Below are 27,458 nucleotides of genomic sequence, written 5' to 3' on the forward strand. Positions count from 1 at the left end.
CCAATCTATTTCAACGATAACTTTAAACTTTTTACAAGGTCAAGGATGGTTTGCTTCTAGAAAAATACAGAGCCGGATTTTAAATAAACTAAACATAATTATAGAATATACTGCAAACTACGATAGAAGTGGATGAACTGGAAAATAAATTGAATTAAAAATCTAAAACTTCAAACTCAAGACTTTTAGTAAACGCTTTGAATGAGGAAAATGTGGGTTTTAGTTTAGCTTCGATTGGAAGACCATTCCAGCAAGTGGCGCCGTAAACCAACAAACTTTTTCCGCTGGTAGTTGTATGCCTCGGGATGATCAAGCAACTTGTTCGTTGCTGTTGTCCGTATTGTAGATGTTGCTGGATGTACTCTGGCAACTCTCTGAAGTAGGCCTGTCTCATAAAGCAGCATATCCTCAAATGGTAGTTGGATGGTAGATCGATTCCAAGAATCGAATTCCGAACTCCTGCAGTTGAGTCGCGTCTACGCAGATTATAGGTGAATCGTAGAGCAGATTTGAAGCATCGGTGTAGTTGGTCTTTGAGAGCTACCGAGAGTCCGGGATAATAAATTACATCACCATACAAGAAAATGGGCATGATCACTGCTTGTACCAGCAGCTTTACTCGGGTTTGAATGGAAAGTACCGAGGCAAACCAGCAGAACGTACGTAGTACATTGTACGTTTTCTGAACAATATTGTTTACCTGGTGATGACCGCTTTTTCCAGGATGAGGAAAAGCAAGCATGTCGATAATTGTGTTGTACAGGTGAGTCAGATGTGGGAGAATAACAGGGCGGTTGTAGGACAAAAGGTCGAAGGACAAAAGGTCGAAGGACAAAAGGTTGAAGATCAAAAGGTCAAAGGGACAAAAGATCGAAACAAAAAAACTGCGTAAAAAGGTCGAAGAATAAAAGGTCGAAAGGACGGAAGGTCTTTCTTTTTTATTCTTTCTTTCTTGTTTCTTCTTCCTTTTTTTTCTATTCCCTTTTTCCTTTTTCCTACTTACTTCATATGTTTCCTTCCTTCTTTCTTACTTCATTCTTTCCATATTTATTCTTATTTATTTCTAACTTCTTTCTTTTTTCTTTTTTTCTTCCTTCCTTCCTTCATGTTTCTATCTTTTTTTCCTTATTTCTTCTTTCTTTTTCCATTATTTCTTCCTACTTGCTTTCTTCTTTCTTTCTTTTTTCCTCCTTTCTTATTTCTTCTTTCTTTCTTCTTTCTTCCCCTTTTTTTCTTCCTTTTTGTTTCCTGTTTTTCTTCCTTCTTTCTTTATACTTTTTTCCTTTTTTCCTTATTTACTTTTTCTTTTTTGCTTCTCTTTTCCTTTTTTTCATTTTCCTTCTTTCATTTTTCTTTCTTCCTTTCTTCTTCGCTTCTTTCTTTTTTTCCTACTTTGTTTTCCTTCTCTCTTTTCTCTTCATTTCTTCCTCCTTTTTCTCTTCTTTCTTTCTTTTTTCTTTTATCTTTTTTTATTCGTTCTTCTTCTTCATTTCTTTCTTTTCTCTTCTTTCTTTCTTTCATCTTTATTCCTTTTTTCCACATTCTTCCTTCCTCCTTTTTTCTTTCTTTTTGCTTCTTTTTTCTTACTTTCTTTCTTCTTTTTTTTTTCTTCCTTCCTTCTTTTTTCTCTCTTTCTTCCTTTTTTCTCCCTTATTTCTTTCTTCTTCCTTTTTGTTTCCTGTTTTCATTCCTACTTTCTTTTTCTTTGTTCCTTCTTTTCTTCTTTCTTCCTTCTAGTATCCTTCTTTCTTCCTTCTTCCTTTCTTCCTTCTTCCTTTCTTCCTTCTTACATCCCTCTTTCTTCCTTCTTTCTTTCTTACTTATTTATCTCTTCTTCATTCCTTATTTCTTCCATCTTTCTTCTTTATTTCTTCTTTCTTCCTTATTTCTCTCTTCTTTCTTCCTCATTTCTTCCATCTTTCTTCTCTTTTCCTGTTACTTCTTCCTCTTTCTTTCTTTTGTTTTGCTTAATTGCGTCTTCTCTCCTTCTTTCTTTCTTCTTTCTTCCTTCTATTTCCCTTTTTTCTTCCTTCTTCCATCTTCCTTCTTTTTTCTTTGTTCTTTCTTCCCTACTATATTTGTTTCCTCCTTTCTTCTTTTTTCCTTTTCACTTCTTATTTACATCTCACTTTTTACTTCTCTGTTCCACACTGCTCACATCACATTTTTCACTTGCCACTTTATACTTCTTATTTCTTCCTTTCCACTTCTCACTTCTCATTTCTCTATGTTCACTATTTCCATCCATCTCACTCACAACTCCCATCTCATTTCTTGTCTTTTTGTTCTTTCGACCTTTTGTCCTTCGACTTTTTGACCTTCGACGTTATGACACATATTCGACCTTTTGACCCTTCGACCTTTTGTCCATTCGACCTTTTGTCCTTTAGACCTTTTGACCCTTCGACCTTTTGACACAGATTCAAGGCATAGTTTGATGAAAGAAATTGGGATCTCATCTGTTCCAGTTACGTTCGTCTTATCACGGATAAAATGAAAAAAGCTAATTAGCTTATTATTTAATCCTTCTGAAGCTTTTTCAAAATTTAATTGTTACAAGGATTATTAATAAATTTAGCTTCGCTTGCTTTTTAAGCATTGTAATGATTTTCTGAAAAATAAATGTTTAAATGCTTAACAAGCTCGCATTATTACTCTTGAGACTTGAGAAAAACATTCATTACACTTTTGTCATTCAGCAAGGTAGGTCGAATCGCAGCAACATTTAATCTTTTTTCAGGTTGTTCCAGCTTATTGGACGAATAATCTACGCCATCTTGCCCGACTCAAGTCCGGCTTTGTGAAGTCAGCAAAAAGACTATGAGAAATTGAGCCGCGCGTCAGAAAAAAAGAATAGTAGTTTGTGCAACAAGTTGCAAAAAGATGATTTTTTCAGCACGAGTTGTACGTTTATCCAACGAGGCTTGCCGAGTTGGATAAATACTACGAGTGCTGAAAAAATCGAGTTTTGCAACGAGTTGCACACGCTATTTTTTGCAATGACGAAAAATGGACTTTAATTTGATAAATCTGTTCCAAAATTGTAGTCTTATTTTCTCCACATGATCATTCTTGCCAATAAAATATGTTGCTGCGGAGAAGAATCAGATTCCATGTTACCGTGCCACATTGCAAAGTTCAATGAGCCGTGAAGCGATAGATGTACTTGCCTTTGGATGTCATGACCGCCAAACTATTTAATTTATTACGGGGCGCATAGAATACACTATTTGAGCACATACCCAAGCTAATTTAGCAAAATGTAGTCACGTAACGACTGTTCTGGTTTTTCATTATAGCACCCAAATGAGTGTTATAATGAATATTATGCAACCCATTTGAGTTGCATAATGTTCATTAAAGCACCCATTTCGTTGGTATGGAAAAGTAGGCCGTTTTATCACTCAAAGACGAACTGTAAACCAGATATTATGATAAGAAATTGCAAAAAGTTATTTTTCGCACTTGTTCCGGAGTTGAGCCGAACCGACGAATTCCTCAAGGGGAAAGAAACAAGTTTTCCTATGCCGAAAAAGACGGCATATCCCTCACAAAAGACGGCATGCGGGTTGTCTTTTTTTGGAGGAATCACCATCGTTTTCGGAACTTCAGCCCATAAAAACTTGTGTCGTTTCCCTTGGCAATCCAACAAATTCAATCGGTTTTCCCCTGTTTCCCCATATGGAACCCAAGCTAGTAGTACTCAAGTTTCAACACGTTCGCAAAAAGGCTGCTAAAAACGAACCGTAATTAGCCCGCTCTTGATCACAATTCCATTCAAAGGAACTTACTTTTTACCATTGGACTTTTACATTCTAGTCGTGGCTGAAATCCCGTCTTTTTTCAAAATTTCATTTCAACGTCGTGACGTTATCATTGTTTGTTAGTTTTTCATTTTAATTTTTTCATATTTGATTTTGTTGTAAACAACCTGCACACCGTTGACTAACAATTATAGCTAGGAAAGCCTTGCAATGATTAAATCAACTTTAATCCTCAAATGATTAAATCAAAAATAATCATAGCAATGAGTGGGTAGACCGAATATGGTTATAGCTTAAATTTTAATCTATTTAACTTTTATATTTTTATCCGTGTAAGTGAGTTTGCTTGGTTTCGTATGTAGGGGGACAAGGTTCAATATGGACACCCTAAGGTTTTAATCAATATTAGGTGATTTAAATTGAATATAATTCGGATTTCTAGCAATTACATGATACTATTACTCGTTAACTACCAGTTCTGTATTGAATCGTATTGAAAATCAGGCAAATTCAATTAAATAGGACGATTTTGTAATAGTTAATTTTTCACTACTCTCGGGAAGGGTAGATTGGACACCCCCATGGGGCAGTATGGACACCCTTATAAAATATAAAGAAAACTATCTTACTTGTGATTATATGCCATTGTAACCTATTTTATGAATCATCCAACATAAATATTACCCAATTGTTCATCTTCCTGTCATGATTTTGTATAAGACACCTAAAATTGTGTTTGGATCATTAACATCCGAAAATCTATTTCCCTCTTCTTAAGCGAGGTAATATATGGTCGTTTTCTAAATTAATTCCATGGTGAATTTTCCCAGTCGTCTCTACTCTAAGCATTGCACAATCTATGCATACTCTTATTCACCCTACTGGCATCGCCAATCCTTCCAATGGGTTGTACCGATGACCTTTGTCAACGAGATTGCCAAATCTATACAAAACACTTCCTCTTTTTGTTGCACTTTCAGCGACTTTTATGGTAAATTAATGATTTCGTGTGTGTTACTTCCCTGTCCATGGATAAGGGGCTTGACGTTGATATTTCAAGTGTCTTAAAAAGATTTTTATTTTATTTTTATTTTTGTTGTTTAATAGAGTGCTTTTTTCAAACAAAGGTTAAGTTCAACACTAAATTAAAAATTAAGATATTTTTCCATGTTTTATATCTCCTTCACAAGAATATCGTTATTTTAATGGTAATGGTTTGAAAATAAGCTCCGTAGAGAAACTTTTATCACATCTTACTTAAATAAGGTCAACAGTTATACCAAACACTTGAGGTACCATGCCTCCAAGTTAACTAATGGTTAGTGTCGCACGATCTAACAACAACTGCCTATTGGTAAATTTGGAGGTGCCGGCAGGGCTTAGTAGGGGTCTAACTAACATAACTCTAATACTAACAAGACCCTGAAACAAACGCTTATCCAAATAGCATACATCTATTTATACTTGTAGTAGTAACTAACAATAATTCATTTTGTACCCGTATACTGCCGTCATACGTATGTTTGTCCCATGTTTGCTGGGATTCCCTATATACATGGGACAGTTATGCGTATAACGGCAGTATAGCTGAAGTAGAAGTAGAATTTTAGTAGTGAAAAGTAGAATTTGTAGATTTACTAATTTGGCATTGGAGATAGTGAATGTATCTATTATATCTTCTCGGTAATCTTTTTATTTTAGTCTCTCTAGCTGCATGGATCAACGCAAAAAAACTGTTTCTCTCTTCCTTCTATTAGGTTAGTTAGAAAAATTAGCGGATATATAGGGGACATGACTTAGTGTTTCTCGTATTAAGACAAATTCATGACCTTCACCTTATAATAAAATAAATGACCGATAGTAAAATAAATGACTGAAATTTAATGATATCAAATAAATAATAAAAAACGAAAATAAATACATGACCATCGGTGGACAGAAAGACAAGAGACAGAGTTCTGTTTAGAATAGTTAATTGAGACCATTGCACTCACAAGATAGAGAATAACTAGTACCACTATTATTGCTACAAGACTAATAACTTGACCACTTACGGAAATGAGGATAGACCATATGATGCGTTCATCCACTATTATATTGAATATTGTATACCCTGAATCTGAATAACTGAATTTTAGACCTCATTATTTTAATAAATAATAAAGGTTTGAATATTAGAAAAGGGAATAGAACTTGACAAAAAAAAAGCAATTACGGAACAACTGGACAGAAATTTTGTATAATGATCACTATTAGACTACTGAAACTTTAACATATGACATTACTGTGACTGATAGGATACAATTAACTCGACGACGTATTGACAAACATCCGATACTCAACCGTGTTAAAATAAGGGAAGCTCTTCAATGTGTCCATTTATTACAATAGTACTTAAATTAATCTATTTTGAAACTACCCTACCAGAATGATATCATTACATCTTTATTCGAAATTGTTACTTGAAATGGCAACAGTACCACCTGTTGTCAACATAGACTACTATTAGGTATTGAATGTCGGCTCCAAGTAACTAATAATTAAATTTACATGTTAACTACTTATTCAGAAAACATCTATGTACATGTTGAGCTTCCATTATTTGTTCGGTTTATAATTGACAGACTGTAGATAGAAAGAATAATGTTTCGGTATGATCACAATACAAACCCAGGCCGCAGTGACCTAGTGAGCAACATAGCTTGAGTCGTCTGCTAGTATTGTGTATCACATGGAGAGCCCAGCCGAGATACCAGTCTATTAAGACTACAACTGGTCAACTCTCGAAAAAAAAAAAGATTTCGTGTGTGTTACTTCTACGTGAAGTTAAACGATTTACAATGATATGGAAATGCTAATATCATCTTCCAAACTTGGACGTACATGTTCATGATAGCATTAGAGGCGAAAGTATAGAATTGATAGTTCCGTTAGGATACGGCAGGCATGAAGAATGTTTTTTATAGAAGTCGATTTGAAAGCGAGCGGAGGGCAATATTTGTGATGGCACATATCGCACGACCTTCCTTCTGCCAAGCTCCCGTATGAAGGGGGAGGGAAGAATATCAGTGTGGAAGCTGATATATCTCCACTGGCAAAAGGAAGGTGGTTTGACTTGCTCATATGCCATCGCGTGCGGAAGGATTTGCTATCGACGAGTACTGTCTCTAAATTTCTAATATGACATCAGCATTTAGTCGAATAGGATTTTTATTGCACAGTTCTGTTTTCTCATTGCGTCCGTCTCGTCGCAACCAACTTGGCTGCCTCGGAGAGAACAAAGCAGAGAAAGGCACTGCTGCTGTACCGTCGACCAATAACAGCTGAATTGATGGATGCCCCCACCAAGTTTGGAAGATGATATTAGCATTTCCATATCATTGTAAATCGTTTAACTTCACGTAGAAGTAACACACACGAAATCATTAATTTAGTGTACTACCCTTGGTGGGGGCATCCATCAATTCAGCTGTTATTGGTCGACGGTACAGCAGCAGTGCCTTTCTCTGCTTTGTTCTCTCCGAGGCAGCCAAGTTGGTTGCGACGAGACGGACGCAATGAGAAAACAGAACTGTGCAATAAAAATCCTATTCGACTAAATGCTGATGTCATATTAGAAATATTAGACAGTACTCGTCGATAGCAAATCCTTCCGCACGCGATGGCATATGAGCAAGTCAAACCACCTTCATTTTGCCAGTGGAGATATATCAGCTTCCACACTGATATTCTTCCCTCCCCCTTCATACGGGAGCTTGGCAGAAGGAAGGTCGTGCGATATGTGCCATCACAAATATTGCCCTCCGCTCGCTTTTTCAAATCGACTTCTATAAAAAACATTCTTCATGCCTGCCGTATCCTAACGGAACTATCAATTCTATACTTTCGCCTCTAATGCTATCATGAACATGTACGTCCAAGTTTGGAAGATGATATTAGCATTTCCATATCATTGACTTTTATGGTATTTATATGCTTCTATGGTATATATGTCATGTACTGGAACTTTTATAGCGATTTATAATTCCGCACCATGATAACACGAAAATAACACGATATGAAAGCCAAGTTCGATGAGTTTGAGGTTATGTTTTTAATTTTTAAGGTGTCAGTTCTACCCCCATATAGAGTGTTCAGTTTGCCCCAACAGGTGAACAAATTTAAAAACTGTTGGAAATTTTGTAAAAATCAAGGAAACTTGTCACAAATGCATGCCAGAGCACTGTAAATAACAGAATTTTGCTATGGGATGACTAATAATTGAGAAATCATCTTCTGTGGTAAAGTAAAGCTTATTTTATGGGAGGTGAAACTTATAATTTTTAACCATTTGGAAGACATTCTAACTTTTTTTTGTCAAATTTATGCTCTAAGAAAATAAAACAATGGCTTCTACGCTATAAATTAGTTGTTTATGAAAGGATTATAGAGTTCGCTGCATTGAAAGTAGAAAAATGATTGAATTAACAAGAATATTGGGGGTGTCCAATCTGCCCCGGGTGTTCATAATGCCCCCTGGTCCCCTAGTCCAGCCATTGATTGTCTCCTCTGAATCTGTTTGGGTTCCGTTGGTAAAGCGTGTAAGCCATGTCTCTCATTGAGATGGCCTGCTTGATTGAGATCCAGGGAGTTTTCTCGTCACGTATGACAATGGACAGGGATCAACGCTTCATAATTATTGTTCATTATTTAATTTGATAAAGATGGCCCATTCTGTAAAATAAGAACGATTGCGCAATGATGACCAAAACGGTGCGCGTCTGACCTTCCCATTTTTTTATTTTTTGTTAAATAATTCCTTTATTCCTTGACCTGAAAAAAAGTCTTGTACCTACTAGCAGGGTATCGTTTTTAATAAAGCACCAATTACCAAGTATTGACTTAATGCGAAAAAGGCAGTATTTATAAAAATATTTTTAAAAAACTGTAAGAAAAAGTAAATAATTGACTAGTGACTAGGTAAATAATTTTGTTTTTTTTTATTAATTCTGTGGAAATGTAAATAATAGAATAATATTTACGACTTTGGCAAAAAGCATTTTTTTAGGATCTTATAGCCTAATAAGACTACGAGTTTTATCATGTAATAAAATGTAACGTCATTTGTAATTTTTATGTAATTCCCTCCCCTCGGATATGTTATCTTGCCGCGACATTAGCACTGGGATGGAAATCAAAGACATATCCTGTCAGGGCCGAATTTATGGGGGGGTGCGGGGTTTGGGCGTGGCCCCGGGCCCCCACAAATCTTATGTACCAAAACCAACCTTTTCTGTGCATTTTGGGGCCCCCACATACCGTCGGCCCCGGGCCCCCTTCCGGCTAAATCCGTCCTGGTGATATCACATGTTGACTTTTTTTTGTTGAGTGCCGCGTCACATATAATCTGGCATTGACGCACTGATTGTGAACTAACGGACATTGTGTCTTAGAGCCTTGAATAGTAGTCACCCGAGCAAAGGTTGAGAGCAAAACGATAACTTGTTTTGATGTCGTGAAATCGCCGAATATGATTACTTAATTAGATATCTTTTTGGTCGTTTTAACACAAAATTTATATCAGAAAAATCTTACTGTGACATCAAATCGAAAACTATTCTTGCTATCGCTGAGAGCAAATCGAAAACTAAATTTGATCTTCTTCTTCTTCTTCTTATTGGCATTACATGCCCACACTGGGACAGAGCCACCTCGCAGCTTAGTGTTCATTCAGCAGCACTTCCACAGTTATTAACTGCGAGGTTTCTAAGCCAGGTTACCATTTTTGCATTCGTATATCATGAGGCTAGCACGATGATACTTTTATGCCCAGGGAAGTCGAGACAATTTCCTATCCGAAAATTGCCTAGACCGGCACCGGGAATCGAACCCAGCCACCCAATTTGATATTGGTTCCGATAACAAAATAAGTTCATAGTTTGATGTAAGATCATACAATTTAGAAATCTACAGCAAAATGTGATCAAAATATGTAATCAGTCATGATGATTCATATACCGCCGGAAATAAGTATAAAGACAAGCATGATTTTCATACATTTTCATCATGATTGAGGATCGATATCTCGATTCGTAGCGATTCGATTTGGCTGAAATTTTACTAGGCACCTGTTTTTAACTTGAACTTTCGATCTTTGAGTAAATTTTATACATCTCTGTTGATTTTGACCTCAAAATCTGGAAATAATTATAAAGACACCACTTTTTTATATGGAGCTCCATACAACGGAACTGTCTTTATAATTATTTCCAACAGAAACGCGTATAACCAGAATATATGCATAAATGTAACTATCATTGAATAAAAATTCAAGTCATTATAGGCTTGTTGGCAAAAAATCAGCCCAATCGAATCGCTAAGAATCGAGATATTGACTTCCCAATATGGCCATTTTGTATGGAAACCGAGCTTGTCTTTATACTTATTTCCACCAGTGTATTTGAAAACAAATTATGACTTCAATTTGATGTCAAAATCAAAATGTGTTATCGATATGCTCTCATTATGTTTTCAGCCTTTGCTCGGGCAGACAATACAAATTATGTAAAATGTCTTCTTTTCGACAATACTTTTTTGATGCGTTCCCTGATGATGATGAGCCATGGCCACGCTTAAATCAAGCTAGGTGGGAATACAAATTAGGGGCCCTCCTTAGCCGTGCGGTAAGACGCGCGGCCACAAAGCAAGACCATGTTGAGGGTGGCTGGGTTCGATTCCCGGTGCCGGTCTAGGCAATTTTCGGATTGGAAATTGTCTCGACTTCCCTGGGCATAAAAGTATCATCGTGCTAGTCTCATGATATACGAATGCAAAAATAGTAACCTGGCTTTAGAAACCTCGCAGTAAATAACTATGGAAATGGTTGAAGAACACTAAGCTGTGAGGCGGCTCTTTCCCAATGTGGGGATGTAATGCCAATAAGAAGAAGAAGAAAGGTAGGAATACATCAGTAGTAAATGTTCAAGTTTATCGACATTAACAGGGAATCGACTTTTGGACTCATTGAGTAGAAGTTTTATCAAAACATGGCACCTGATTTACAATGTTCTGAAAACTCATATGTGAATATGTACATTATGTGGAAGATAATGATTTGAAAAATGTATTGGAGGTAACCACTTTCCCTTCATGGGACTCGAACCGACGACCCTCAGTTCGTGGGTTCGAGTTCAATCCCCGGAATATAGACAATTAACTTAGATTGAACACCTGATTTATTTTGTTATGTCTCACTATAGAGAGTCATAATAAAAATACCACAAGTTATAACGACGGTGTAAAAACAAATCTCACTTCATTGGCTTCATTGACGATAACTTTTTAGTAATAGATACGGAATAGGCATGATGAAACTTTACTCTGCCACCGAAAAGTGAAGCTGAGCACTACTCAAGCAATGCTTATTTACAGTTTGAACTAGGTTTCGTCAAGCGAGATGGACTTTTAGCGATAACTATTAGACAGTTAAACGCATAATCGCAAAATCTACAATGAGTATAACTTAAACTGGATTTAGGAAAGAAACGTATGGATGAACTTCTGCCTTACTTACTAACTTAATTTTTACTTATGAACCCTGTACACCACTCGATGTCCAGCTATCGCCCAAACCTGTTGCCAAGTTAGATTTCGGTTAACTTTTATTTATTTGTGTAGGCTGCGCTACCATGAGCTTCTGAGTCTGCCTGTGCTTCGATGCTCAGCAAGCTTCTAGTGCTTTCCGGATCAACGTACTTGGTGATCGAATGGTTACCGCTTCTGCTTGTCCGTGATCGTTGGTTCAGTCTCAAGCTTGTTCCATTATCCTACTTTGTATCTTTCTCTATAATTCTCAAGTTCTATCGCTATAACTGCAAATGAATTCCATACCGTTTCCTTCTTCTATTCTTGACTATTCTTGCATTCTGCTAGAATTGGAAATAAACGGAAGTAAATCCTCGTTTCTGCATTCAATTGGAACACTATCCTTTCTTTCCTACCCCATTTGCAACCGTCAACCAAGACGAACCTCTGCCATAGAACCTTCCTCCAAATTGCAATGAATTTCCGCATGCACTTGTACCAAGTTCAGAAGTATACTGGGCTTGCAGTGGGCGAGTGACTGCATTATCAATTCCTTCCCATCCACAACTTTTCAAAGGAATCACTAATAAAGTGTGCATAAGAATTATTAAGATTGTTTTAAATTATTCCTAGAGCTATTTCCAGGATGAGTCCCCGAAAAAAAACAGGAGGAGTTTCCGGATAGATTTTTAAAGAAATTTTAGAAGGAGAACCTGAAGGGATTTTCAAATAAAAAAAAGTCTATAGGAGATCTTGATGGATTTTTGCTAAAGGAATTTTCGAAAGAATTCCCGAAGAAATTCCGAATGTATTTTCCGAAGGAATTTCTAGAGGAATTTTTAAAGGAATACCTGAAGGTATTTTCAAATGAATTCATATTTTTTTTTAAAGAATTCCTCAAAGGAATTCCAAAATAAATTTCCGAATAAATTTCTCACAAAATTCTATTCTATTTAGAATTTCCAAAGGATTTTTCGAAGGTTTAATGTTTGCTCAATGTTTGAAAGAATTTCCGAAAGCTCTGAAAGAACTTTCGTAGGAATATCCGAAACAATTCTTCAAGGTGTTTTCAAAAGTTTTTCTTCAAAGAAATGTTCGAATAAAAAAAAAACAAAAAAATAGATACTTTCCGAAGGTATTTTCAGTAAAAGCATGAGTACTAGAACGCTTATGGTACTACTATTTTGCCAAAGTATGCTTCAAGGCTAAGTTACCGTTTGGTTTCATCACCAATATCGGCTTATGATCGCATATCAGTCCCATCTTTGCTGGATTTCCTGTTCATATAGGACAGATATGCGATCATGGACAGTTTAGTACCGGTACTTTGACAGCTCGGTCCTAGGAAACTAGATGTTGGTCACGCAAGCATGAGTGACATTAGCAGTTTTATACTGTTGCATCAACTATATTTACCAACGAATTTCTAAAGCAATTTTCAAAGGAACTCCTGAAGGACTTCTAAAAACATTTTCGAGGAAGTTGCTATATGATTTTTGATAGGAACTTGTAAAGAAATTTATAGAAACATCATCAAATGATTTTTTCAGGAATTTACGTAAGAAGTTCCCATACAAATCTCCGGAACAATTCATCAAGGAGTTTTCTATAGCTTCTCCGAAAAAATACGTAATTTAAATCCAAATGATTTCCTAAAGACATTTCTGAATTCTCAAAAAAATTTTAAAAGAAGTTCTGAAGAAATCTCCGAAGGATTTTTCCTGGAAATTTTTGAAGGAGCCCCTTAAGTGGTTTCAGATTTTACGATCGTGATTGAATTGAATGATTTGTTAAGAAAATTATTTTGAGCTTATTAGTGGTTTGAGCAGAACTAACCGATAAACCCTATAAACAAATCATTTATTGGAGCCCCTTAAGGACTTTTTGAATGTGTAAAGGAATTGCCAAAGGAATCTCTGAAGGATTCTTCGGGGGATTTTGAGGTGTTTTCTGTAATGGAGTTTCCGAATTAAATGCTGGAAGAAATAGTTTACTCTCATCAGGCCTTTTTTTCTTTAACAAAATGATTTCTCGGCAAAAATCCGCGTGAGTGAGCAGGACTATTTATTATCCCACCAGTTTTGAGCAGCACACAGTCGTTTTGGCGGAGCCTGCTTGCGGATACATGCAACTTTTTATAGAAGTTCTAGAGAGTCCACTGTCAAACAGGCAGGCACCACAAAGCGCAGTTGGCCTGGGGAGGGATCGTCAAGCCCTTGGACATAGTCCCTGCTGCCCCCATGGATCGATTCATCGACCAGATGGAAGACGATTTGCAGACCCTCCGCAGAATGCGTGGTTGACGACGTGCAGCCATGGACCGAGCATTCAGACTTTTCGAAGTTGTCCAACATTGAAGTAGTTCTCGAGATTTGTTACTGTGAGTACAACCTCTCTTTTATCATTGTTCGTTATCTATTGTGCATTTGGACCAAAACTGTTTATATGACGCTGATGAACTGGCAGCAAGGACCACTTCCGACGAGATTCACACGGAAAAATAAAATAAATATGCAGCACTGCACGGTGTTATCTGTCACAAAATCGAGCTTGTTTTGTCGCTGACAACGTCGCTGGCACCAAATTGAAGTTCGAAAGTCGGAAAGATATTGAGCACGATTTCTGCAAACCCTGCTTTTCGGGTATGCACTTTAATGACTGATGAGCATTGCAGAGTGCCATGAATAAAATTCCTGAAATTATGAGTTACAATCATGCTTTCATGAACTGACAATATTTCTCGGGTACTTTTTCAAATCGGCGTATGTAACATTTTGATCAAGCTGAGAAAATCGGCTTGGAAGTTTTCAGATTTCATTTTTATTCCTATTTAAAAACTAAACATTTTTATTGCAAGTGAATTCACCTCAACGATACATTGAGAAAAGGTTCATCGTCACTGACTCTGAAGTCTGTCATGCGTGTGAACATTTCAGTTATTTTGACAAAAATATATGTTACAACGTTCTGCAAAAGATAAATCACATACGTCGTTCTGATACGTCAGCATGACCGAGGTCATGCTACTTTCGTCGAAATGTTACGCTGCTCCGTATGCTGCATTGTTGATACGTCGAAATGTTGCGTCAAGTTGAAACGTTTCACGCACATGCGACAAAAAAATTGCAACACTTACAGCACGACGTAACAGCATTTGCTGCAGAAAAACAACGTAAAATGTTTTTCTTAACAAAAATCAGAATTTTCAAGCAACAAGCTTAATTTTGAACTCAGTGATAAAAAAGTACAAGCAGACGCACGTTTTAAACTATTTAGTTGTTCGAAAAACTTTTTAAAGTACATTTTTTGCTAAGCGGTGTATGTGCAATATTTTCAATAATGATGTTACACCGTTTTGTAAAATATTGATTTACATTTTTAATACCGCATTTTCATGTAGCTTTGAAGATATACACATTTTTAGATGAATTTGATGCCATATGCTGTTGAAAACGGGTTTGTTTACAATTTGCGACATACGCCGTTTTGAAAAAGTACCCGAGATTTATTATTTCATGATTTTATATTCATGATTGTTGGAATGCATTTGTTTCCGTGTACAATGTATATTCAAGGCAATGATCCACACTCAGCGAACTGGACTATCGAAATTCATAACTCATGAATCTTCGACCAATTATTCCAACAACAGTGCTTCTTATACGCAGTTACCTTCTCGGGTATTCAAGCGTCGATGGGCGTGTGGTCTACATACCGGTCTCCCGACCTCGACGTCCATGGTTCGAACCCAGTCTGCCGCACTTTACTTTTTTTTTAAATGAAAATCATCATTCATAAGGCAAATGAAATTCATACCGATTCCTTGTGGCAAATTTTCATAAGGCGTTTGATTGGAAATCATACCTCCATTTTCCTCAGTGCAGGTCAAAACTACGTTTTTTTGGAGGATATGATCCACAATGCTCGAAAAATATTTATTGGAATATCCAACATGTGAACAGCATATTGTGTTGTTCGCTTCTCATAGTGTGCATGTTTTATAATCGTTTCAGCATACTTTTTATAACAAGTCATATTCGAGCAAAGGGTTCATCCCTTGAACTGCCATTGGAAAACTATGGGGGTTAAGTTGGTGGATAGCGTTAAGCTAGTTGTTGCGGTGCTGCTAAGAGCCTGTCTGGTGCCGCTCGCAAAAGAATGATAATGATTCACATCGCAAAAAAGTGGACTTAAATGAAAAGCTTCCAACACAGCGATTATACGTGCTTTCCATCCAATCGACTTCTTTGAAATACGCAAAACACTCTTCCACCATCATCGCACAGTTGCCGGTTGGTTTCGTTGATTTCTTTCGAACCAGAACTGCCAGCTCTCTTCTATGGCAAATGCGTCCGTTTGGCCACTCAAACTCAACCCGCTCCCACCCGCAGTCAGTGTTTCTTCGCCGGACGGCGCGCGGCAGCAACCCCGTTCGTTGTCCTGTCTCGCTTAACAAACTCGAACCCAACTGCTGTCGTCGTCACCTTAATATTTGCGTTTGCGACATGCCTATCAAATCTACCAACACAGCAACAGCGCTGCGACCGATCGCAGCTAGTAGCAAGCGCCAAGCAGCAGTATTGCTGGCAAGCAAGCGGCATGGATGTAGGCTGTGCTAATGTTGAAGAAAAGTTAAAATTGTTGCATGAGATTTGGCAGTCCATTTTTCGATTATGACGAAAAGTCTGTTTCGTTTTCGTTTTCTTCAATTGAATGAAATTTAAACTTAAAGTGATAGTTTAACAAGTTTGATTGCAGAGCAAGATTATGGTGACAGGTATCGAATAGTCGCTGATAAATGTGTTAACAGTTATATAAATGCAATAATTATATTTATATATTGCTAAATATATTTGGCATTTCCGTATAACAGGTACACTTGGTACAACTCGTGACTCATACGTTTACGTATTCACCATTTTCCACCAGGCGTCCAAGTATCGAACGCAGTATTTTCCGCTCAAGCACTCCAAGAAATCTATAGTCTGCATCTGTTAACATCCATGCTTCATGGTCGTACAAGGCGACTGGATGAATCAACCATATATACGAGCTAATTTTGTCCATGTCTGTCAGCTGCGAGACTTTACCAGGCTACAAAAACCGTAAAAAGTTTTACTTGCAGCCGCAACATGCCTTTTCACATCGCGGCTAACATCATTATCACATGGTGTCTTGACTAAAAGAGAAAGGCAGTATCACTACTCTAAAAGTTTTTGAGTAGTAACACCTTTTATTGTGAAACACATAATTTTGGCCAAATTTGTCTTTTTGCCTTTCGCGTATATTAAGTATAGGTAAAGTCTATAGGATCACTCCAAAACCGAACTTTTGATAGAAGGCTCAGAGACCCATAGTGTTATATACCAATCGACTCAGCTCGACGAATTAAGGTGATGTCTGTATGTGTGTATGTATGTATGTATGTGTGTGTACAAAAAAAATGTGAGACACTTTTTTGTACTTAGCCTTATCCGATTTGCTTGCAACAGATTGCATTCGACGCGGAATCCTTCTTTATTTTTTGCTATTGAAAATTGGCCCACTTGAAAAAACGAGTTATTGATGATTTATGAGTTATTGAAAAAACATTGTTTTTCCCATATTCTTCCCAAAAAAAATTTTTTTTTCAAGGATTGTAATGCATTTAAATGAACGCAAACAAATGTGAATTGATGGAAATAACTTAATCTGTCTCACCAAAGTGAAATTCTGACCTCTCTTATGTTCTTTTCTTGTTACATTTTATAATACACGAGAAAGGCACCATCACCGCTAGGTGGATTATTTTTTCTATTGTGCCTTGGTTTTTTTCTATTGTGCCTAGTAAGAAGAATACTTTTTGTGTAGCGAAAAACTCTTCACTATTCCACTGGGTGTTGTGTAAATTTCTTGTCCGTTGCAGGGCTGGTAGCGACCGAAGCCACTCAAAATAGTGACTTTAGTGACCAAAGCTGATGAAAAAAGGGAGCAAATAGTGACTTTCAGTTGCAGAAAAAGTGACCAAATAGTGACTTCCAATTTCAATTGCAAGTTCGAGAATATTTTTTTCGTAATTTGTGGCGGAAAACATCTTTCGCTCACCACTCTTTTCTCTTAGAACGAACTCAGAAGAGAAACGAAAATCGTACTTGCTAACTTTTATCTACTTAGAAACTAAGTAAAATTATTGCCCTCTCTTTTAACCCCACGGAAAATTTAATCAAAATCAATAAAAAGCAAGACAACTCAAAACTATGAGTAGTCGTCAAGCAAATCAAATTTTACGCCAGTGGAAGTGAGCGAAATATGGTTATCACTCTTAAGGACACTCCACACGAAATCAAAATTTGAAAGTACTCGCGTTTTCAAGGGCACACCACTCGATATGGAAGCAATGCACAACTGTCATTTTTATAATTTCAGATTGGCTGCGTCGCAGCAGGCGTAATGGCAGTACTTTGAAATTTGGATTCCGTGATAAGGGCAAACCTGTTTTTTTTTCCTGAAAATTATTTCTCGGCGAAAATCTGCATGAATGAGCATTCTCTTCTCGTGAGAATGAGTGAAAATTACGATCATTGGATTAGCTGAACACCTACTTAAGAAAGATGCAGAGAACTCTACGATTTATCATAGGTTTCACGGATGTTTTTGGAATTTTTAGTGAGACAGGAACAAAATGCGAGTGTTACAAACATGCGATCATGGGCAGTTTAGTTCTTGGTAAAACAGAGGAGAATCAAGTCTCCCAAGGAATCAAGTCTCCCCACCTTCCCATACTGCATAAAGTTTGAGTCTAAAAAAATTCGAAACCAACAGGTGTCTTGCTTGCATAACTGTATACCAATTTATAAATTGTGAAGTAAAACACCTTCAATTAGCTACTGGTGAAATGCCAATAAGAGCAGCGAGTTAAATGGCTGGTGATGTTTCAGAGTCATTTTTCCAAGATCCGTAATGTCATTTCCACCATGCACAAAGCATCTTCCGATGGATTTATGTAACACTTTATAAAAAAAAATCTTAGTCAATAGTTTCAAAATAGTTGAAAATAGTGACTTTTTGCGAGAAAAAGTGACTTTAGTGACTTGAGGTCAAAAAAAGAGACTTTTTAGTGACTAGCCCGAAAAAAGTGACCAAGTCACTTAAAAGTGACCCGCTACCAGGCCTGCCGTTGTCAAAATGCTATGTGTTAAGTGTTTTGCCTATGAGACCTCTTGTCGAAAGCGGTGTGTCTATTTTTTTTCTTTTATAACAATCTTAATGAGGATGTAGATAAAGTATTTTTGACTCAGCCATATTTCCACAAAAAATGCAAAAATCAATCGGGTTCTATGATCACAAGTTATATTAAAAGTTATATGCTACTGGTTTCCGACAGGTCAAGAAGGAATAATAATAACTAATTTTAAAACGAAGTACTTAAATCGATGCGGGCGGCCGAAAAGCTTTCGGCGTTGGGCCAGGACGTGCGAAGTGTCAGGCGCACCAAGATCGGTGAAATGATCTTGGTTCTGAAACGTGGAGCATCAAACAACGTGGATATTGTTGTTTTAATCTTCAAAGCTTCAACATAAATCATCCTGTCTGCATGAAGTAAGCATGAAGAAGAGATTTATTTGTTTATTTGTTCATTTATTGAAATAATAATAGATTTAACTGCGACAGTAGTGCTGGACAATCGATGTCACCCGTGAGCAGCTTCCCAGCAAACGTAACTTGAGCAGCGTCTAAACTCTAGTGGTTCGATGCTAATCAACCGGCATAAAACCCAATTGACGATTAGCTCGGGCTACAATGTCATCGTAGTGAGGTCTGTATGTCAGTCTGTTATCCAGAATAACGCCAAGATCCTTAATGTGCTGAACGCGAGTGAGCCATCGTCCAGACAGGACATAGTCGAAGATGATGGGTGCGTTTTTCTATACTTAAGTCCATAAGATTTCTTGAGCACAAGTCCGCAGAAATACACAACATATTTTGCAGTTCGTTGCAGTCTGTCAAGTTTTTTATAACGTAATAGATTTTGGAATCGTCGGCGTAGAAGAGGCGGCAGCCTTGTAACAACAGCATGAAAATATCATTAATAAAGTTCGAGAATAATAGAGGGCCCAGATTGCTGCCTTGAGGTACTCCCGATTTGTTTGCGAAAACTTCTGATTCTGACGTGCCAATTTTCACACGCACCGAACGATTCTGCAAATATGATCTAAACCAATCGGCAGCCGTTGATGAGACGCCGAGTAACATCAGCCTAGCAAGCAGAATTTCATGGTACACAGTATCTAAAGCGGCTTTCAGATCCATATATGCTTCCTCGGAAGCCTCCTTCCAAGAGGCTCGGAAGCCTCCTTCCAAGAGGCTCGGAAGCCTCCTTCCAAGAGGCTCGGAAGCCTCCTTCCAAGAGGCTCGGAAGCCTCCTTCCAAGAGGCTCGGAAGCCTCCTTCCAAGAAGGCGCGGACGCCTCCTTTCAAGAGGCTCAGAAGCCTCCTTCCAAGAGGCTCGGAAGCCTCCTTTCAAGAGGCACGGAAGCCTCATTCCTAGAGGCTCGGAAGCCTCCTTCCAAGAGGCTCGGAAGCCTCCTTCCAAGAGACTCGGAAGCATCCTTCCAAGAGGCTCGGAAGCCTCCTTCCAAGAGGCTCGGAAGCCTCCTTCCAAGAGGCTCGGAATCCTGCTTTCAAGAGGCTCGGAAGCCTCCTTTCAAGAGGCTCGGAAGCCTCCTTTCAAGAAACACGGAAGCCTAGAAAAATCCCTAAAAGTGTTATAGGACGCTCGATGCATAAAATAAATTTTTCATTCAGAAAAATTCCAGACAACTCTTTGGGTTGCTTATATCCCGTTAGTTTTCAGGTCAGTTTTTCACATATCTCATTAGTCATGCTTATTTTCATTAACAGCGAAAAAATAGGGGTACCTCAATGAATGTTAAAGTTCGAAGGAGTACCTCTCAAGCAAAACGTTTAGAGCCGCACTCTAATCGAGCAGACATTACCTCAATTCGTCGAACTAAGTCGATTAATATATAGTTTGGTTTTGGAGTGATCATATAACTTTTACGTAAGGAATGTTCAGTTTATTGTGAGGACACTTTTACATGACGACATGTTGTTTAGTTATCGATTCATCGTCGTGATCTTCATTCCCATAATTTTATTCGCTTTCTTACACCCAGTAAAAATTATGGCCGAAACCGAAACGAACCTATCAGTAGTACCGTACGGAACGTTCAACCTGCGTTATAGTGATATAAAATGTTGATATAAAAGACAGAGGTTTTCATGCCTGTGCATGCATTGTCAGGGTATAAATAATATGTCTATGTCAAATATAGGTGACAGAACTCAACTTAAGTTAACTTTAAATACAAAATTAATTAAAATACTCACATTTTTCAGATTGAAGTTGTCCAAAAGTATAGGCGCCGATGAGTGCCCGCAATGATTCTATGCTCATTACAAAGCTTAAAGCAATAGCTTTCTATGAATCACTATTTTGTTTTGCGAAAAGTTGCGATAAGCTGTTTTTTTAACCGTTTACTTCGAAATGTACATACTATTTTTGGTCTATTTCTAACTAAAACCTTACAAATGCGCATTTTTTGTTCACAAGAACCTTAAAAATGCCTTTTTTAAATTATTTGATTGAAGTGGAAACGTTTGATATAATTATATAACATTTAAAACATGTGTAATGAAAGCGATAATTCAATTATTATTATTATTTATCTTTATTAACGAGATTTTCGGCCCTTGGCCGGCTCCTCTCGTGGATAATTCAATGACGGAATCATTTGTATACTTTTATTTGAATATTTTTATTGCTGTAAATGAAATTATTGAGTAGTTTTCTTTCCAAACGGCTAGAAGATAAAACACACAAAATTTCTTACTTCCAAAACTTTCTCCTGACATCCGCGAGTCTACGAATTTTAGATTTCTTTCAAATGAATTTTATTGTCTGGATTTTGTTTATGTCTAATAATCCGAATTACGTAATCATGCTGAAATTTTTTCTAAAGCAGGAAATGAAATGAAAATTCTTAGTATTTTTTAGCAAATTGGCATTGTTCAATACTTTGCCATTAAAGTGATTCTACATATCAAGAGTTTCAAGTTTAAATGTTTGAGCTGTAACACACTATTCTTGGCAGCAATAGAGAATGTTTGCACTGAGCAATAGAGAATGTTGGTACTGAGATTTGAACTGAAAAGCTGAACTATAGACCATCAAAAAACCACAATACAAACATAAAACCTATTTTTAGAGACATTTTGAGGTTTTGGCCAACCTTTGTTCTAGAGCGAACCACTGTGCTGTGGGAGCAGGAGTGTAGTAGTAATTACAATGTACTTCGGTTGTACTGGTCACCGACTAAAATAATTTAACAGATTTTTTTAACTTTTTTACAGTTGAACAATGCAAAAGATAGAATTTATGTCCTACTGGTCTCCGAAAGATCAACGGGAAGGGGGAGGCATGATAAAAAATAAATATTAAAATGAAAAAAAAAATTAAAAACTCCTCGTATTTGTTGAAGAATGTTTTGAAAATCCTCAAAAAAAAATTTGTTACCCCCTCAAATTATTATTTTTGGGGAAAAATCTGAGGGGGGGAGACATATTTTTTTTAAATATTTGTATCGGCCTAATTACAGAACAGATCTGCAGTCGAAGTTTCGACGAAATTCACAAAACTTTGTGGAATGAGTTAAATGTGTATCGTTTTGACTCAAATCCCGAGCATGACTCATATTCCGAACACTGGCGTTTTAGCGTCCTAAAACTAAATTTTCCATCGGTTTCAGATACGGAGGGTCAAGATTACAAACGAGCGAGTGTTTGGAATTTGAAGTCAAAACGGTAGATTGCTTCGATCGTCCGGCGTGCCACAAAGGAGCGTGCCAACTGGCAGCATGTCAGGACGACGTCAAACCAAGATGGACCCATAGGCTGATTCCACATGTACAAGCTGGATCAATAGAAACCATTGCAATAATGTAAGGAAAACTTACACCTAAAACGGGTGTTGATCGAACATGGTTGCTTAAAAAATACTTTTACTGATTAGAGCTTGCATATCCATCTGACTTCGTTTTTCATAGACGCCGTAGAATCGACGAAACATGTATTATGGGGGTCACCTCCCATGTGTCTAGTTGTACATTACTGATTTATAGTTAAGCGATCGAAAATAATTGCTTATGAGCTCGTGTGTACCCACTGATCCCGTTACGATCTTTGCAAGGACCCGTGCCTTCGTTTTACGTTGGACCCGTTTGCGGAAGTAAAATTCCGACAAGCGGTGGTAATCCTGCAGGGACACCGTTCTGGGAAAAAAACCTCTTAGAAGGTCACGTCTCCACGCTCAGAAATGAGCATTAATAAAAACAAGAGGAAGGGGGAGTCTCTGAATTCTCCACTTCCTTCAAAGAAACAAGGTTTCAAGACCGTCCTGCCAAAGCGCGGAAAAAATAGAAGGAAGCTGGAGAATTCAGATATTCCTTCTAACTCTACACAGTAAAAAATAAAAAGTAATATCACATCAGATTTGATGCACATCATCGCCGTCGTAAATATAATGTTATATTACATTAGGTTGACGTAACCAAAAGTTGACGTACTTGATTATTCGTTTTCAAATTAAAGCCGTGTAATTCATTTGCGACGTAATATTTGCGATGTAGCAGAAAAACGACGTAGAAACAGGTCAGGATGAATCCCGCTTTCGGCAGCGGGGTTAGGGGTATTCGGATATTTTTCTTACATGTTCGAAAATACATTTTCAGATGCAACAATTTCGAATTTTATTTATTCAAAACACATTACATACAATACATACAATAATCCACACAAACTTGAACGCTTAACTTAAAATTTTCAATATTTTTTTATAGATATTTTCAATAAATCCTTTTTTAATTTTTAATTATTAATATTCAATTTTAAAGTTAAATTTTTTTTTTTTTTCATAGATATATATATTTTATTCAATTCATTTAATTCACTATATATTTTAGCAGTATTTATGTATTATATTTTGTCGGTGGTGACGTAGCGGCGTCACGTTGTTGGTTATCGGCAATAGAGGTGGGGAATTTATTCGAAAGTTTTTTCAGGTAGTCCTCCGGAAATTGCTTAGGAAATTCCTCCAAAAAATTCTTTAGAAGATTTTCTAAACATACTTCAAAAAGTTCCTCTAGGAATTCGTCCGGAAGTTTGTCTGGAAATTCCTCCAGATACTTCTTTGCAAATACCTCCACGAATTCCATTGAAAATTCTCCCAGGAATTCCTCTGAAAATTCTTCTAGCTATTCCTCCGGAGGATCCTCCAATTCTTCACAATTTCCTTCAGGAATTCATCCGGAAGTTACTCCAGAATTCCTCCGGAATCTCCTAAGTGAGTTCTTCCAGGAATACCTCCGGATTTTTCTACGGGAATTTATTCGGAGCTTCCTCCAGGAAATCCTGCAGAAGCTCCTCCAGGAATTGCTCCAGAAGCTCCACCAGGAATTCCTCCGGAAGTTCCACCAGGAATTCCTCCGGAAGTTCCACCAGGAATTCCTCCAGAAGTTCCGCCAGGAATTCCTCCGGAAGTTTCTCCAGGAATTCCTCCGGAAGTTCCTCCAGAAATTCCTACGGAAGTTCCTCCAGAAATTCCTACGGAAGTTCCTCCAGAAATTCCTACGGAAGTTCCTCCACAAATTCCTACGGAAGTTCCTGCAGAAATTCCTACGGAAGTTCCTCCAGAAATTCCTTACGAAATTCCTACGGAAGTTCCTCCAGGAATTCCTCCGGAAGTTCCTCCAGGAATTCCTCCGGAAGTTCCTCCAGGAATTCCTCCGGAAGTTCCTCCAGGAATTCCTCCGGAAGTTCCTCCAGGAATTCCTCCGGAAGTTCCTCCAGGAATTCCTCCGGAAGTTCCTCCAGGAATTCCTCCGGAAGTTCCTCCAGGAATTCCTCCGGAAGTTCCTCCAGGAATTCCTCCGGAAGTTCCTCCAGGAATTCCTCCGGAAGTTCCTCCAGGAATTCCTCCGGAAGTTCCTCCAGGAATTCCTCCGGAAGTTCCTCCAGGAATTCCTCCGGAAGTTCCTCCAGGAATTCCTCCGGAAGTTCCTCCAGGAATTCCTCCGGAAGTTCCTCCAGGAATTCCGTCGGAAGTTCCTCCAGGAATTCCTCCGGAAGTTCCTCCAGGAATTCCTCCGGAAGTTCCTCCAGGAATTCCTTCGGAAGTTCCTCCAGGAATTCCTTCGGAAGTTCCTCCAGGAATTCCTCCGGAAGTTCCTCCGGAAGTTCCTCCAGGAATTCCTCTGGAAGTTCCTCCAGGAATTCCTCTGGAAGTTCCTCCAGGAATTCTTCCGGAAGTTCCTCCAGGAATTCCTCCGGAAGTTGCTCCGAAAATTCCTACATAAGTTTTTCCCGCAATTCGTTTGGAATTTCACCCATATCTTCGGAAGTTCCACTATGAATTCCTCCGTAAGTAATTTGTAAGTCATTGTGATGGTCTTTTCAAACAGATTTCCAAAGATTTTCTATTCTACCTTTTGATGTGTCCATGAGTCAATTGTCCCTTCAATATCGACTAATTAGGTTTTGACTGTAATAAAGGAATAAAAACTTCCGAACTTCCGGAGAAATTCCTGGAGGAGTTTCCGGACCAATTCCTGGATGAGTTTCCGGACGAATTGCTGAAGGAACTTCCGATAGAATTTCTGGATTAACTAACGGAGGAATTCCTGGGAGAACTTTCTGAGGAATTTCTGGAGGAACTTTCGGAGGAATTCCTAAAAGAACTTCATGGAGAAACTTCAGGAAAAATTCAGGAAACTTCCGGAGGAAATCTCGTAGGAAGCACTTCCGGAGGAATTCCTGGTGCAACTTCTGGACGCATACCTGGAATAACTTCCGTAGGAGTTTCTGGATAAACTTCCGAAGAAATTCCTGGAGGAACTTCCGGGACAATTACTGAAGAAACGCCCGGAGGAACTCCTGAAGGAACTTCTGAGGGAAATGTTCGAGGAAATTGTGAAAGAATTGCTGGAGGATCCTCCGGAACAAATTCCAAAGAAATTCGTGGGGGAATATCCAAAAGAATTCGTGGAGGTATTTGCAAAAGAATGTCTGGAGGAATTGATAGACAAATTTCCGGAGGAATTCCTGGAGGATCTCCCGGAGGAATTCCTGAAGGTACTTCCGGAGTAGATCCTGGAGGAAGTTCCTGAGGAATTCCTGGAGGAAGTTCCTGAGGATTTACTGCAGGAATTGCTGGAGGAACATCCGAAGAAATTCTTGGATGAACTTCCAGAGCAATTCCTGGAGGAGCTTCTGGAGGAATTCCTGCAGGAGCTTCTGCAGGAATTCCTGGAAGAAGCTCCGGAAAAATTCCCGTAGCAAAATCCGGAGCAATTCCTGGAGGAACTTCCGGAGGAATTTCTGGAGAAACTTCCGAAGGAATTCCTGGAGGAACTTCCGAAGGAATTCCTGCTGGAACTTCTGAAGGAATTCCTGGAGGAACTTCCGAAGGAATTCCTGGAGGAACTTCCGAAGGAATTCCTGGAGGAACTTCCGAAGAAATTCCTGGAGGAACTTCCGAAGGAATTCCTGGAGGAACTTCCGAAGGAATTCCTGGAGGAACTTCCGAAGGAATTCCTGGAGGAACTTCCGAAGGAATTCCTGGAGAAACTTCCGAAGGAATTCCTGGAGGAACTTCCGAAGGAATTCCTGGAGTAACTTCGAAGGAATTCCTGGAGGAACTTCCGAAGGAATTCCTGGAGGAACTTCCGAAGGAATTCCTGGAGGAACTTCCGAAGGAATTCCTGGAGGAACTTCCGAAGGAATTCCTGGAGGAACTTCCGAAGGAATTCCTGGAGGAACTTCCGAAGGAATTCCTGGAGGAACTTCCGTAGGAATTCCTGGAGGAACTTCCGAAGGAATTCCTGGAGGAACTTCCGAAGGAATTCCTGGAGGAACTTCCGAAGGAATTCCTGGAGGAACTTCCGAAGGAATTCCTGGAGGAACTTCCGAAGGAATTCCTGGAGGAACTTCCGAAGGAATTCATGGAGGAACTTACGAAGGAATTCCTGGAGGAACTTCCGAAAGAATTCCTGGAGGAACTTCCGAAGGAATTCCTGGAGGAGCTTCCGGAGGAATTCCTGGAGGAACTTCCGAAGGAATTCCTGGAGGAACTTCCGAAGGAATTCCTGGAGAAACTTCCGAAGGAATTCCTGGATGAACTTCCGAAGGAATTCCTGGATGAACTTCCGAAGGAATTCCTGGAGGAACTTCCGAAGGAATTCCTGGAGGAACTTCCGAAGGAACTCCTGGAGGAACTTCCGGAGGAATTCCTGGAGGAACTTCCGAAGAAATTCCTGGAGGAACTTCCGAAGGAATTCCTGGAGGAACTTCCGAAGGAATTCCTGGAGGAACTTCCGAAGGAATTCCTGGAGAAACTTCCGAAGGAATTCCTGGAGGAACTTCCGGAGGAATTCCTGGAGGAACTTCCGGAGGAATTCCTGGAGGAACTTCCGGAGGAATTCCTGGAGGAACTTCCGGAGGAATTCCTGGAGGAACTTCCGGAGGAATTCCTGGAGGAACTTCCGGAGGAATTCCTGGAGGAACTTCCGGAGGAATTCCTGGAGGAACTTCTGGAGGAATTCCTGGAGGAACTTTCGAAGGAATTCCTGGAGGAACTTCGGAGGAATTCCTGGAGAAACTTCTGGAGGAATTCCTGGAGGAACTTCGGAGGAATTCCTGGAGGAACTTCCGGAGGAATTCCTGGAGGAACTTCGGAGGAATTCCTGGAGGAACTTCTGGAGGAATTCCTGGAGGAACTTCCGGAGGAATTCCTGGAGAAACTTCCGGATGAATGCCTGGAGGAACTTCCGGAGGAATTCCTGGAGGAACTTCCGGAGGAATTCCTGGAGGACCTTCCGGAAGAATTCCTGGAGGAACTTCCGGAGGAATTCCTGGAGGAACTTCCGGAGGAATTCCTGGAGGAACTTCCGGAGGAATTCCTGGAGAAACTTCCGGATGAATGCCTGGAGGAACTTCCGGAGGAATTCCTGGAGGAACTTCTAAATGAATTTCTGGAGGAACTTCCGAATGAGTTCCTGAAGAAACTTCCGGAGGAGTTCCTGGAGGAACTTCCGGAGGA

General features: G+C 38.8%; 1 protein-coding gene across 1 annotated transcript in view; it reads left to right on the plus strand.

The window, feature by feature from the left end:
• LOC134205595 (serine/threonine-protein kinase OSR1) overlaps nucleotides 1–27,458 on the plus strand; it is a 56,225-nt gene that overhangs the window by 981 nt on the left and 27,786 nt on the right. The gene's annotated exons all lie outside the window — the stretch shown is intronic.

The sequence above is a fragment of the Armigeres subalbatus genome, chromosome 1, assembly GCF_024139115.2.
Source record: "Armigeres subalbatus isolate Guangzhou_Male chromosome 1, GZ_Asu_2, whole genome shotgun sequence".
Taxonomy (NCBI): domain Eukaryota; kingdom Metazoa; phylum Arthropoda; class Insecta; order Diptera; family Culicidae; genus Armigeres; species Armigeres subalbatus.